The following is a 15,098-nucleotide window of genomic DNA, read 5'->3' as shown; positions in this document are numbered from 1 at the left end:
GATGTAATAGAATTTAGGATTTTGTCATAAGAAACCAAATGGACAATGTTTCCCCTCTAGGTGGATAATGGGAAGATAGAGCAGTAAAAGAAAACATTCATTAAGATTTTGCTGTTGCCTCTCACCCCATACTTTTGAACTACTGGTGCTGAAGTAGCTCCGTGGTTAACAGCACTAGCTGCTCTTTGCAGAGGACCATGGTTCAGTTCTCAGCACTCACGCTGTAGCTCTCAACCATTTGCAACTCTAGTTCCAGGGGGTGTGGCACTCTCTCCCAACTTCTAGCACCAGGTATACATGTGATGCACTGATATACATGTAGGCAAAATTCCCATATTCTTGAGCTGCAAGAACTCTACATCCAAGGTCAACGACTGACAAAATTAAACCAAAGAATACTCAGTATATTGAGAACACTCAAGGATGGAGGCCATAGGCTGCTGCTCTTCATGGCCATACAGCTGGTCATCCAGTGTCCTGTCTGTCATTGATCAGCATTGTAATAGTCTGACTGGATTAACAACTGTTTCTAAAAACCAGAGATAGGCATTGGACAATTGCTCCAGTGTCTATCTGGCACAAGAAGGGACAGGTCAAATCCCTGGGGGAGGTGTGGGAAGGCAAAGAAAGAAAGAAAAGAAAGAAAGAAAGGAAGAGAGAAACTTTTATTCTCTCTCTGTTTCTAAATGGCATTTATCAAAGTTTTGATTTTCAACTGACCCTTCACAGAAACCACCAGAAAGTTTTAGGTAGACAGAGATGGGGGAAAACCTGCCTCTCCTAATGTGGGCTCACATTTTTTTTAATGCTAGGTGGTCTTGTTGGGAAGGCTTGAGTCTGATCAAACCTGTCCCCCTGTGTCCTGGGTGAGGCATTGTCTCTCTCTGTGAGTAAACATGGGCATTGTTGGGGCTCAGACACTCTGATGGCACCCTCTCCAAGCTTACTTCCTGCTCTTGTAATCCTGAAGCCTCTCTTGCCATTCTCTTCTAAAAGTTTCTCCACTTTGGGCTTATAAATGTGTAAAGTGTTGAAAACCATGTAGGAGGTTGCAGGGTGGAGGCCCCTGGGGACTGGGTGAGGGATAAACGCCCAGGAGCAGCCAGGGTCCTAGGAGTCCTCGCTGGTCACCACTGAGAGAAGGACAAGCTCTCCTTGCAAAGGGGCTCTGACAGGCTAATGTAAACCAGATGTGCACCAGAGAGAGCAAGGCCTATTACTAAGTGTTGTGAAATGGCCCAGGGGAGGTAAATAAGCAAAAACAGGCCAGTTGCCTAGCAGCACATACAACAAAACAAGCAGCAGCCCAGTTGGCATTGGACCAGGCAGAGCAGCTTTCTGCAGGGGGCGGGAGACACAGGGAGGGTTCAGTCTGATGAGACCCAAGGGGCTGGCTCCCCAGCACCTTCCAAACTCCCTGCTAGGTTATTCCTGATCCCCTGGGTACTAGGGTCTGCCATCTGATCTGCTCAGCTTGGCTCCACAGGCACAGTGACTGCTTTCAGTGAACCCCTAAGGGTCAGTGTCAAGGATTTCTTAATTAGGGGAAAAAGGATCTGTACCCACTTCTGAGAGCTATGCTCTAACTATATCCACTGAGAGCGGTAACAGCAGGAACCGAGCTGCAGAGATCTCCTAAACGCCCTCAATATTCTTAACACATCCTTCTTCAGCCCCTACTCCTCCACATCCCATGTATCTCTTGAGCTTGTAACCTAATATGAACGAGGCACTGGGATGGCTCCAAGTTAGACAGAATAGATCAAAAGAGGCTCACACCTTGTTCTCGAAGGATCTACAGCTTATGGAGGAGATAACCATGATGAAGGAATCACACACTCAAATGCATGGCTGCAAATGTTGGTTGGTGCTTTGAAAGAGAATACAGTGGCAAGAAACAGCAAAGCAGCGATGGAGTTTCAGTTTGCTTTTAGGAGGAGAAGCTGAGACATGCAAATGATTAACACTCACCAGGAAAAAGGAGGGGCCAGCAAATGAGAAAGCTGTAGGACTCGAAGGAGCTTTGGTGGGGGTTGGAGGGGGGGATGTTCTGAGACAGGAGAGCTGGAGGAGTGTCTGGGAAGTGGGTCCTGAGGTAGAGAGGTAGAGAGGGGACAGGTCACTTGAGATGCAGGAGATCCACATGAGCATGATGGGGGATTTTGTCTCAAGCTCAATGAGAAATGTATGGGGTTTATTTACTGAAAGCTAATTCAGGAGTGTGGGAGACCTGACTTATTAGTTTCCCATTTGTAAAAGATTACAACATGGCAGTCCTGAAAAGGAATGAGAGAGGGGACAGGAAAGCCCGTCAGGAGGATAGGATTATCAGCAAACTGAAAACAGAAAAGTTCATGAACTAGTTCAGGGTCACAGGCAGGGCTGGGATCCAAGCCTAGGCTTGCACGGTACCAATCAGGCTAGTGTTTCCAGGTTCCTGATTCCTCGGACCAATTCTACGGAAACTTCCTCACCCTTGACTGACCCCCTAGAGGAGGAGTGTATCCCCATCCCAGCAAGAGGATGAGTAAGCTCTGGCCTGTACAGGACCGATCAACACTGTAGACAAGGATGCCTTCCTTGCCCACTACCTAGCCCTTCCTTGTAGTGGGATTCCACTTTGCCTATTCTCCCAGAGCTAGCCACCTTAACTGCAGAGATCTTCATCTGGACCTAATTAGTCCTTAAAGAAAACCGATCTTGAACAATGTAGTGTTATGAACAGACATGACTTATAGTCAAGACTGGGGTCTGAGTTGTTGATCTGTCTTTCATGAGCTCCCCTTTCAAGATGGGTGTGTGTTCTGAACAAGTTTCTCAGCCCTTGTAATTGGAATAATAATGCCTGACTTCTAACATTGGTACCTGTAGAAAGTGTGCTTCCAATTCCTCTGCTTCTCCATTTCCCTTTCCTTCTCCTTTTCCCTCTCCCTATCCCTCATCAAACTTTTTGACAATTTTGCTAGCTTCACTCTGGGCAGTGTACCTCCAAGGGAGATCATTGGTGTGCAATGTCTCAGGTGGACAAGAACAGCCCAAACTGAAGACTGTCCGTGAGACTTGAGAGATGACCTCTCTATCTACTGCAGGGCAGAGAGGCCCAAGTCCTAGGAGGGAAGTCCACTTTGCAGGGCATCTCTGCTGTCTTAGTTAGAGTTTCTATTGATGTAATAAAATGTCATAATTGGAAGCAACCTGAGCAGGAAATAATTTATTTCAAGGTTACAGTTCCATGTCACAATTCATTGCCAAAGGGAGTTGAATGGAAAAATAAAAAATAAAAAAGGAAAGCAAAGGACATGACTACATCTAGATACGGCAAAGGAGAAAGTTTATTATAGATATGTGGGAGACATAGCCAGAGGTGGGAACATCTGGGAAATCCCAGAGTGGTTATGACCCTGGGCCAGCCCATGTCAAGAGGGCATGGGGAGAGGAGATCAAGACCCAGAGGCCAAAAAGGTAAAGGGTAAATAAAAAGTCCAGGTAACTAAAAGGTTGGATTATATAGCAAAGGGCAGCTGTGGGGGAAGGACTTGGGTTTTAGGTTAGGTGGAGGAATATGCCAGCCATACCCTGTAACAGGTAGGGGCAGAGGGATGTAGGAAGAACCTGGTGGCCAGGTTTGCTTTGATATATTGGATAGGCACCTTAGCCTTTTGTCCTGGGTTCGAGACCTAACAGAAGTCAGGACAGGAACACAAGGCAAGACCCTGGAAGTAAGAACTAAAGCAGAAACCATGGAGGAGAGCTTCTTAGTAACTTGCTCAGCCTGCTTTCTTTAATAACCAGGACCACCGGCCCAGGGATGGCAATGCCTATATTGAGCAGGGCCCTCCGTCACCAATCATCAATCAAGAAAACGCTCCATAGGGTTACTCATAGGACAATGTGATGGGAACATTTTCTCAACTGAGGTTCTCTTTTCCTGAATGACTTTAGCTTGTGTCAAGCTGACATAAAACTAGCAGCACAGAGCCATTGATGAGAAGCAGGTGGCTACTTGATTCTAGCATTTAACCCCTTTGGAGGCTGGCAGCTATAGGTGGTGGAGCCTCGAGCACCTACAGGTGGTAGAGCTTTAGGAGGCAGAGGTCAACTTGAAAAGCCGTGACACACATTTAAGAGCCAGTCATGAGCCAGTCTTCCCAGTAGAGGGAAGTCCACTTTGCAGGGTGTCTCTGATGTCATGCAAGCAAAATATATAAATGTAACTTTTAATCTCCTGTTGTAATTGTTGTCTATGAGGCTTACTGTATCATCTGATAACCTAGGCCTAGTCCTGGATGCTTCTAGCCTCCAAACAATCTAATTTAAGCCTAGAGTGTTTTAGCCTCCGAAACTTACTTCTGAATAAACTAACCCCTTCCTATTCTTCCTGATCTCTGGCTGGCTGATCCAACTCAGCTGTTCTGGCTCAAACTCCTCTTCAAACTGACTGATTCAATCTAGCCTCTCCCTCCAGCAACCCCCTCTGCCTCTCTTGAATGAATTTCTCTGCTTGACCTCATACTAACTTTGGCAATAAATTCTAATCTATTGGCTTTGACTTTTTCTCATTCTCTGGCTCATTGTGTCTTCACTTGTGTTTAGCTTGTTCACTCTTTTATCTGTCTTTGTAAAACTCTCCTGGTAAAACTGCCTGCCTGCTCTCTGTTTCTTTTCTGCACTGTTCTCTCTCAAGTAGCCTCCCTTTCCTCTCTCTTCTCCTGAGAGTTGGGTGTATCCTATTCTGTCAAATCTTTCCCTGATCCATCTCTTTGTCTGCCACTCTATTAGACATCACTTTCAAACATGGGTGCTTCCTTCTACAAACTAACTTTCCCTTCATTGTTTAAGGTTAAAGTGTGTAGTAAAGGTACGTCTGTATTTCAACTAGAAGGATTTAAGGTGTGTGCTGAGGGTGAGCCATACAACTAGAAACAGCTTTTTAAAGTAAATAACACAATCTTGGGGTTCACAGTGTGATCAAATATCCTGAAAGAAGTACGCAAGGAGATCACCATGGGCAGTGGTCTACGAGAGTCTCTCCTGTCTTCAGGTCTCCCTTTTTTCTGGGATGCTGTTTGCTGACCTTGTAGAGTATAAATAGAACTTCATATACAGGGATGCTAAATTAGCTAAAGACAGTAACCTGACACGTCGTGTAGGAGAGTAACTCACGAGTGTTTCAAATTAAACGTGAATTCTTTTCCAGAGGAGTCCTCTAAAAATATTTATTTTTATTTTATTATATGTGTATGAGTGTTTGCATGTATATATTTGTACTATGTGAGTTCCTGGTGCCTGTGCATGCCAGAAGAGAGCTTCAGATCCCCAGAAACTGTAGTTAAAACGGTTGTGAGCTACTATGTGGATGCTGGGAATTGAACCCAGGTCCTCTGCAAGAGTAAAAAGTGTTCTTAACTACTGAGCCATCCTTAACCCCCAAACCAACACCAGCACAGAAGACTTTTCCCCATTTTCTCTCTCTCTCTCTCTCTCTCTCTCTCTCTCTCTCTCTCTCTCTCTCTCTCTCTCTCTCTCTCTCTTTCCCCCCAGAGTCTTATGTGGAACAAGATACAGGAAATACTTCATTCAAGCATCAATAAAGAAAAACAGACAAAAAATTAATGAACATGATCAAGGTGTGTAAGAACTCTGGGACATCTTCAAGAGAACCCTAAGAATAAAAGGAGATAAGGTGAAAAGTAAATCTATTCAATGAAAATATAGCAGGACATTCTTCAAATACATAGACAGAAATGGACATCTAATCACAAGAGCCACTTAGAAGCCAAGATAGACATGACCAGAGAATAACACTAGTGCAAATATGTTAAAATATAAATATAACAATATTAAAAGTTGTTCAGAGAAAATGCCAAATCACCTACAAAGATAAATATATCAAACCAATATCAAATCTTTCATCAGCAGCCAGAAAAACTAGAAAAGCATGAAACAATATATTTCAAGCCATGAAAGCAAATAATTCTCAAAGCAAGCTGCCATATACTACAACATTTTAAAATCGACAGAGAACTAAGAATATCTCAAGATAGCCACAAAATAAAAAATTTTATGATCATTAACCCAGAATTACAGAAGATGCTTAAAGGAATACTGTACACAGAGAAAGAAGAGTGATACTTACAATCATAAGAGCACAAGGAAAAGTAAGTTTCATGAGACAGATAGCTGAACAGAAGAAGACCAAATAAGGCATTGCTTGTATCTGATATAGGAAACAATCAAACACCCAATATTCCCAGAGGAAAAGTAGAAGAACAAACAGTAATCTGATCAACTAAAAAACCAACAGAACTTCAGGAATTTGTGAACATCTCTCAATACCCACAGTATAAGAGTTGAAGTTTGTAGTCAATCCATCAAGCAAATGCAAATCAAAAACAAGCTGGCATGTCTATTTTAATAATCTGATAAAGTATACTGCAAATGAAAGTTAGTCAGAAGATATAAAGAAGGTCACTGTATACTAAAAATGGAATCATTCATACATATACCAATTATATATGATAATAAATCATATGTATAATAAAACAATATAGATGAGTATTATATATTGTTGATATATATGTATTATGTTATGTGAATTCTGGGAACTGAACCTAGGTCCTCTGCAAAAGCAATAATTGCTGATAAGAGGTCTGATATGGTTTTGATGTGTTTGCCTTTATAGGTGATTTGATATTTTCCCTTAACAACGTTTTATGTTATCTTTATAGTTATTTATATTTTAACATATTTACTATAATATTCCTCTATGGTCCTGTCTATCCAGGGTTCTAAATGCCTCTTGTAGTTCTATATTCATTTGTATCTGTGTATTTGAAGAACTTTCTGCTAGGTTTTAATTGAATAGATTCTCTGTGCATATGTAGTATGCACCAAATGTTTTACAATTTTGTAAACAGTAATGAGCATAAATGGGTAAGTTCTAATACAGTAATAGTGCATGCCTTCAACTATTTCTCTCATTTTTAGATAGGCTAGGCAAAACAAAAAGTAACAAAGTAACATCATAATTAAATTACAGCATAAAAAAGGACTTAATAGATACCTGCAGTATATTCCATCCAACATATATGAGATGTATATTCTTTTAATTATCCTTTATAACTACCATTATAATTGATCACACGTTAGGCCACAAAGAAAGTTTTTCATTAAAATATTAAAATAATTCTTAGTAGAGCTTAGTTGAATGAAACTAAAAATCAAATAACAAGAGAAAGTACGGACAGAACAACATAGTGTTAAAGAAATCAGAGAAAAAGTTAAAATTTCCTAGAATCAAATGAAATTAAAAGTATAAGTTTTCAGATTCTTTGGAATTCAGCTTTGGCTTTTCTCAGAGGAGTGTTTATAGCTATAAGGGTTTACATGATAAATTCAGAAAGACTAAAATAAGTATCCCCGACAAAGTACGGTAAGCTCTAAAATACAGGAACAAGCAGATGTAAAGGATATCAGGAAACAATAAAGATCATGACAGGAGTTAATGAAAAAAATCAAACAAAAAATTGTTATTTGAAAAAGAATAATTGGAACGCCTCTAGTGAAACTCACACAAAAAAAGAGGAGGCCAAAATTAATATAATGTAAATAAGAATGTCATGATGAATATCAAAGACATTCACGAGATTGTTTGTGGAATACTTTGAAAACTTTTGTATATTCTCCAAACTGGAAAACCTAACAGAATTGATACTTTCCTCGACATACATGGCCTACTCAAATCAACAAGACATAAACAACACAACCAAATCCATACAAACAGTGAAATTAACGAAGTAACAAAAAGTTGCCTTACAAAGAAAAACACAAGCTTGTGTGGGTTAAATTCCTAGTTATGGAGAACCTTTATGAAAGAGCTTAGCCCAGCATTTCTCAAACTTTTAAACAAAATGAAAACAGGGAAACACTGTCGAATGCATTACGATGTATTAACCTAATGCAAAACCAGAAAAGGACACAACAACAAACAAAACTGTAAACCAATTTCCACAATGAGCACAAATGAAAATGCTCCCAATCAACACTAAGAAGACATTAAGAAAATTATAAACCAGTACCAAGTTGGTTTTATCCCAGGGATGTAAGATTAGTTAATTTTATTTATATTAATTATATTAATATAAATTATATTAATTTATTAATATGGAAATCAATAAATGTAATGCAACATATAGTGACACATATGCTCATTTCAATTTGACAAGCATGAATAAATATGATAAATGCCCCCTAAAAGAAATCAGGAATATATGTGATACATGTGAACTTAAAAAAGGCCATACATGACAAAATTAAAGCCAACAAGGGCACAATGTCTATTAATTGGCAAGCCAGATGTTTAAAGTAGTTTTGTTAAACATTATTGATCTTTTTAAAATTTAATACCTTTTTGTTCACTATTTCAAAATACTGCCATCTACCCATGTAATCAGTGTGAAAATTATTAAGGGTGTTGTTGTACTTTGGGGGGGGTGTGTGTGTGAGGAGATGGCACAGTCAATAAAGTGTTTGCCGCACCAGCATGTGGATACAAGTTCCATCCTCTCCCAACCATCTTAACAAGCAGGGTACAAGGCATGCACCTGTAACCCTGCTGCTGGAGAGGCAGAAACAACATGCTTGAGACCTGGCCAGACAGGCTAGCTGAATTAGAGAGCTAAGGGTTCACTGGAAGACCAGACACTAAAAAATAAGGCAGAGAGCAACTGAGAAAGACATGCAAGATCTGCATCTGTCCTCCACATACACACACATTTATAGGCACATATGCACGTTACATATGCCTATATATGTAAATATACTTTTATGCACTGTTTTCCAAACCCAGTATATATTTTATACTAAAATATGTTCAGTCATGGAATTTTTATCAATTTTTTTTTTTAGGAAAAAGTTTTCATTGTAACATTTTCATACACATAAATGATTGTACTTTGGTCTTATTCACACTCCCCCCCCTGCTCCCTGCTGTGCTTCACAACTTACTAGCCCCCCACCCCCATCTTATTGGTCTCGAGTCTCCCTGCAAATGGTCCTTCTTGTGCAGATAAACACAGCTGCAGGGACTTAGAATAGCTAAGTCATCTTCATCAACATGGAAACTTTTTTCAAATGTTTATTCCTCATTTGTATTTCTTCCTTTGAAAATTGTCTATTAAATGCATTAGCATTAGTTTGTTACAGCATTGTGGAGGGAAACAGTGAGCTAAAGTCAGCCCTAGCACAGTTATTGATTGGATGATTGGATGTTCACTGCTCAGAGTTTTTTAATCCTATGCAATCTCATTTGTCAGTTTGGGGTTTATAACCTGTGCTATTGAAGTCCTTTTGAAAAGGCCCTGGGTAAGTTTACAACTTGAGGACTTTTACTTATGGTTTACACTAGAAGTATCAAAGTTTTAGGTTGTAAATTGAGGCCCTTGGTCTATTTGTACTGATTTTTTTTTTTTTTCTTATTGAGAGTTATTGGTTCTTCTTCATGTGGACATCCAGTTTCCCAGCATCATTTATTGAAGAGGCTATCCATCAGAAAGTGTAAGAATTTGGTTCAATGTACTGTAATACTTCACACTAGATTCTCCCATGAAGAAACAAGACTGGGGTGGTGTTAGCATTCCTTCTAGGCTTCTTGACCTTGACAGAAAATGAAGCAACTGAAGTAACAAGTGTCTATTTCCCTTTTCAGCCCAACACCTTTATTGGCAGGTTCCAGAAAGGAACTGCTGACAAAACAGAAATTCTGTTTGTAACTAAAGCCTCAGTGTAGTCTGTCCAGAGTACTGAATGGGGTGGGATGTGGGTTCATATGTGTCTGTAACAAACAACATCATGATTTGTATGTGGACCCAGGCCCAATTCTGGTGCAGTACTTTCATATCTATTTTAAATATCCCATTGTAAGAGTTGGCATTTGTATATCTCACATCTATTATAAGTAATAGCACAGAAAAACTACCAAACTGGACCACTCTGTGAGTAGGAAGAAAGGTTTATTGGGGATCAAACTTCCAAGGCAATCTCTTGGGCAGAGTGAAGAGTAAAATGGCAAAAATGCATGAAGATTTTATATGACATCAGGGTGGGGATCTGAGCTTGTACAGGCTGTTGGGAACTAGGTATATCCACCCAAAGTAGTTGACCTTCTGGAGAAGGTTAGGGCAGGATCCTAACAAATGGAAACCGACCTTAGAAGATCTGCTTTTTTGGTAAACAGAAACCTGCCTTTAGGTTTGTTTACCTAATAACAATCCTTCTATTTACCTGGCCAAAGTCCTTCTGTTTAGGGCAATGCATTTAGCACTGCCAGTTTTGTTTTTAAATTTTGGAGGGGGGGGCAGTGAAGGGTGGGGGATGGAGGTGGGGGTGTAGATTTAGACATAAGGCTATATTATCTCATTTCATCATATGAGAGTGACAGGAATTCTTTTCCCATAAAAGACAATGATGCACAGATAGGGGAAATGCTTATCAAGTGATATGTTAACATGTCATCAGGGCTGCCTCTATGTTCAGACTCTTATCTCAAACCAGTGTGTTGTTCCCTATGTCATACTGTTTTCTCAACATCTACCTGTAGGTCACATGGTCAATGGCCTGATGCTTGACTATTGGCAATCCTTATTTTAACTCTCCTTCAGTAGAAAATATTTCCATTTATTCAACAAATATTCAGTGATGAGATGGACCACAGAAGAAAATATGCAGTTCCAGGATAAAGGGGAGGCTGTTGTGGTCAATGTGTGATGATCCTTATGTATAAAAGGCTCGTGTGCTGAAGACTTGGTCTTCAGGTGGGAGATGCAATCCTGAAAAGGTGATTGAATTATAAGAGCCTTTATCAGACTGGCTAACCTACTGATGATTTCCTATTCAGGCGTCATAAGGAAGTGGGGCCTGGTTGGTGGAAGCATGTCAGAGAGAGGTGTATCTCTGAAGGTCATATCTTGCCCTGGCCACTCTGTGTGTGTTTCTCTGCTTCCTGACCTCCACTACATGAACAGTGATGCTCTACCACATCCTCCAGCTGCATGATGCTCTGTGTCACTATGAGGCCTACAGCATGGAGCAAGTTGATTGTGGCCTGATGCTTCTGAAACTGTGAGCCAAAATGACTACTTCCTCCCTGAATTTTTTTATTGGGTGTGTTTTTCAGGGACGAAAAGCTGATTACTTCTGTGATAGTGTTCTGTGACAAACATTTCCTAGCAAGACACAAAATATGTATGTCTATTCACCTCAGAAGGGGAACCCATAACAGACCAAAGTAATAATTGAACAAATGAATTTTTATTGTAGTTATTAACAGGAATATGGATAAGGTTACCTACAAGAAGCAAATGAAGCTCAAAAAGCAGCCACATCACCAAAGAGCCCTCCAGACACAATTGACAGGTTATGGCTCATGACAACTGTAACCCTGGACCCAGAGTCTCTCTCCCAGGCAGTTGTTTATTCCTTTTTACACCACTAACATGTGACCTTTTGTTCTCCCACTGCTTCTCCCTCCTGCAAGAAACTACCATATAGCAAATAGTTTGAACATAGTCCTGAGGTCAACTGGGAATCTTCCTCAGGAATTTTCTCAAAACATCAGCAAGTCTACAATCTTCTCTAGAACTCTGAGCTGTATGCCTGAGATCACAGGAGATAGGATTTACTTCTCTCTTGGGTTACTGTACCAAAGAGTTTGCTTTGGGTTACCACAGTCTAGCCGTTCCTGAGCTGTCCCTGAAGAAACTCCCATCTCTCTTTGTACTGTGCATTTTCTAGAGGAAACATATTGCAGACAGGTTCCTAAAAGATGAGCAGTGTCCTGGAGGAGATACTGAGCAGGAGAGAGCCCTTACTTGAGAAACTCCTGGTGGTCAGATGTAAGAGTGGGTCTGTGCTAAGGTCCTGTTCCCCAGTTGGTTCTTGATCTATCAGTAAAGATGCCACGGGCATTGCTGAGTGAAAGGATAGGCGGGACTTCCGGGGCCCCTCAGGAAGCTGGGAGAGGTTGGAGAGTTAACCGTGCTTCAGAGGGAGAAAAGCCAACCACCCATGTGAGATCTTGGGTTGAGCAGCCACAGGCTGATTCTGCAGGCGGGATGTTGGGGATCTTCAGCTGGGACTGAAGGCAGTTGAGCAACTGAAATTAAGTGCAGATTTAGGGTACTGATCTGGGAGTGCTGGAGAGGGCACGCTAGCTGAGGTACATTGAAGGAGCCCAGCAGTTGAGCCAAGAAGGCAAATTGAAATTGAGCAATTGTGTGTATCTGTGTTTGTCATCCACAGACTGAATATTTGCTGGGCAGTGGCTGGTAGTATGGCCCATTCCCAGAACTTGGGCAAGGTAGCAAAAGCTACACACAACAGTCAGATTACTGAGGCTGTATTCCCACCCCATCCCACCCCTTAGTTCTATAAGGTCCCTTTCTGTAGTCACAAGCTCTAAACCTATATCTGAAGATGCCTCACAAAGACCTCTGACTGTTTGCCCTCTTAGTCCCAAACTCACAACCTTGTCGTGTGTCATCCCGAGTGTTACAGTTATTTTGATAAAGAGAAGTTTGAATACTACCAAATACAAACAAACAAAAACAAAAATCAAAACAACAACAAAATCCCAAAACTGAAACTACATTCGAAGTTGATTGAGCAGGGACAGCAGGACATCATGAACTTTCTAGAAGGTTGTCATAGTCTTTTTTTTTTTTTTTAAACAAAAAACAATGACACTGTTTACTTAAAATGTTTACCCCAAGAAATATAGATATTAAAAAAATAAGACAATCAATAGCACTATGCTTTGCTCAGCTAATAGTTCTTTCTTGTGGGAAAGGGGGTACTTGAAACATTTCTAGCCTTGATATTTTTCAAAATATTTCTGTAGTGTCAGAACTTTGTAGTCATTTGTTATATGTACAACTTAACAGGCATATGTATAAATATGTGCATTGAAACACACTTAAGGTATTATTGTTATTAAAATCATGTGTGTAGTTCACCGGTCCCAGGAGCTAGAGAAGACTTGTGAAACATTTCCTATCCAATAGTGTTCTACTGTACAACACAAGCATCAGTAGGAGCTTGAGAGATGTTCAGAGTCCTAAGCATTTGAATGAATCTGATGATTTGTATGCATATTCACATTTAAAACTCTCTAGACCAGCTAGCTCCTACATTCTATGAATGGGGGGGTGGGGGATCATCTGGGGAAAGGTCATACATACCTTCAAACCCCAACCTGCTTCTCCACATTGCAATCTTCCAGAACTCAGTTTGGTTTTCTATATTTTTGATTCATTAGGAAATGTGTTCTAGGTCTCAGAGCCACATTGTTAAGTGAACATCTTCTAACATTTCATCTTTCTATGCAGTTCAAACCAACAGCATGTCTACAATCTTCTCCTGCCCTCTGAGCTATATGCCCGAGGTCACAGGAAACCACAGTGGTAGGATAAGAGACATTCTCAGTTGGAAACCAGGGTTCATCAGTACTAGATAGGGCCCCAACTCATACTGTAATTGTATTTGAGAAAAAGCCAGGACACGTTTGAAACTAATTAAAGGTAGGGAAGCCAAGAAGCGCGACAACACCAAGGAACTTCGGAAAAGTCAAAGACAGGCAAAGGTCAGGGCTAAGCATCCCTCAGATATTAGTTCCCCTTGGCACAGGTGCTGGGTACTGTGTTGTAGTGAGCATAGGAGTCCCTGGCCTGTGCTGATGGCTTCTGCTCATGCTAAGCAGGCCAGCTGTTTGTGGAATGTGTGTTCAGCTATTTGCACACTCAAATAGAGGAGATGATACCTCTACACTGGTGTGTCTGAGGTTAATTCCACAGGGTGAAAATAAGACCACTACCACAGGTTTTTTTTTTTTTTTTTTTTTTTTTTTTTTTTTTTTTTTTTTTTGAGTCAAATTGGAAACAAGCTTTATTAAATACTGGTCAGGATAATGGATAGGATATGCTGGGTATAGCCAGGTCCATACCAGGATTCCCAGAGAATTGCCATGAATTAAGTTAGTTAGGTGCTTATAAAGGCAAAATCCACAAGGCTATGTATTTCTTGCCTTTGTCCAATTGGGGGCAATCATAAATCCTGACATACTATATAGGCAGGCATATATAGATATACCTATATATAAATATATATAGGTATATCTATATACCTCCTGCCTAAATGTGATCAAGCACATCTTATGTAGTTAGGGCAACCAACTTTGTTTATAGAAGTGAAAATGAGTGGCTTGTTCTTTTACATAAGCAATAGCCCCTGGCATTCCAGAAAGTTATCTGTCCTTTGGCAAATGGGGCTTACAGGTTAGAGGCATTTTTGTTTTATAGATCTCCTAAGCACAGTAATTAAAACATAAAACATAACTTTAGCCCTCTCCCTCTCCTGCTCCCTCTCCTGCTCCCTCTCCCTTTTCCTCTTCCTCTCTCTCCCTCTCTTGAGTGGGGGATACGTTCCTTTGCATCCAGGCTTACACTGAGCTCCCTTGAGGCCCTAGGTAATGATTGGCAGGATGACATTCGGCATGATCTCACCCCAGAGTCCAAGTGCTCTGTCATAAAGCTGTGATACATCTCTGCTGGGAATTAGTTCGCACACCACCTGCTCAAGGCTTCTCTGAACATCCTTCCTATTCCAGTATGTGTGTGGGACTTGGACAAGAACTCCCTCTCTAAAACTCCAGGTGTTCCTCTGTGGAGACGAAGAACCCCTTTTACTCACCCACACCAGGCTCATGTCTCTGACTCCTATACTCAAGGCTGATTATTGAGAGAAGAGCATACAGGTATAGTTAATGAATACTAATCTATGTTATAATATTTAAATAAAACATGGACACAGGAGCCTTCATTAATAATGAAAACCCCCCAAAAGTAAATCTGAATAATAAATAGGTCAGCCAAGTAGTAGACAGTGTTGCTGACATAAATGGGGGTTCAGGGGGCACAGAACTGAGGTCTCTGCAGATGCTTCTCTGTGACCTTTTCTCTGAAGAGGAATTGCCCACTAGTGTGGGGAGGTTAACTCTCAGCTGAATGCCTTATGACTTGCTTCAGGCAAAAGTTAGAAACATCCTT

The sequence above is a fragment of the Arvicanthis niloticus genome, chromosome 5 (assembly GCF_011762505.2).
Source record: "Arvicanthis niloticus isolate mArvNil1 chromosome 5, mArvNil1.pat.X, whole genome shotgun sequence".
Lineage (NCBI taxonomy): Eukaryota > Metazoa > Chordata > Mammalia > Rodentia > Muridae > Arvicanthis > Arvicanthis niloticus.
The sequence above is the reverse complement of the archived record's forward strand: the minus strand, read 5'-3'. Positions refer to the sequence as shown.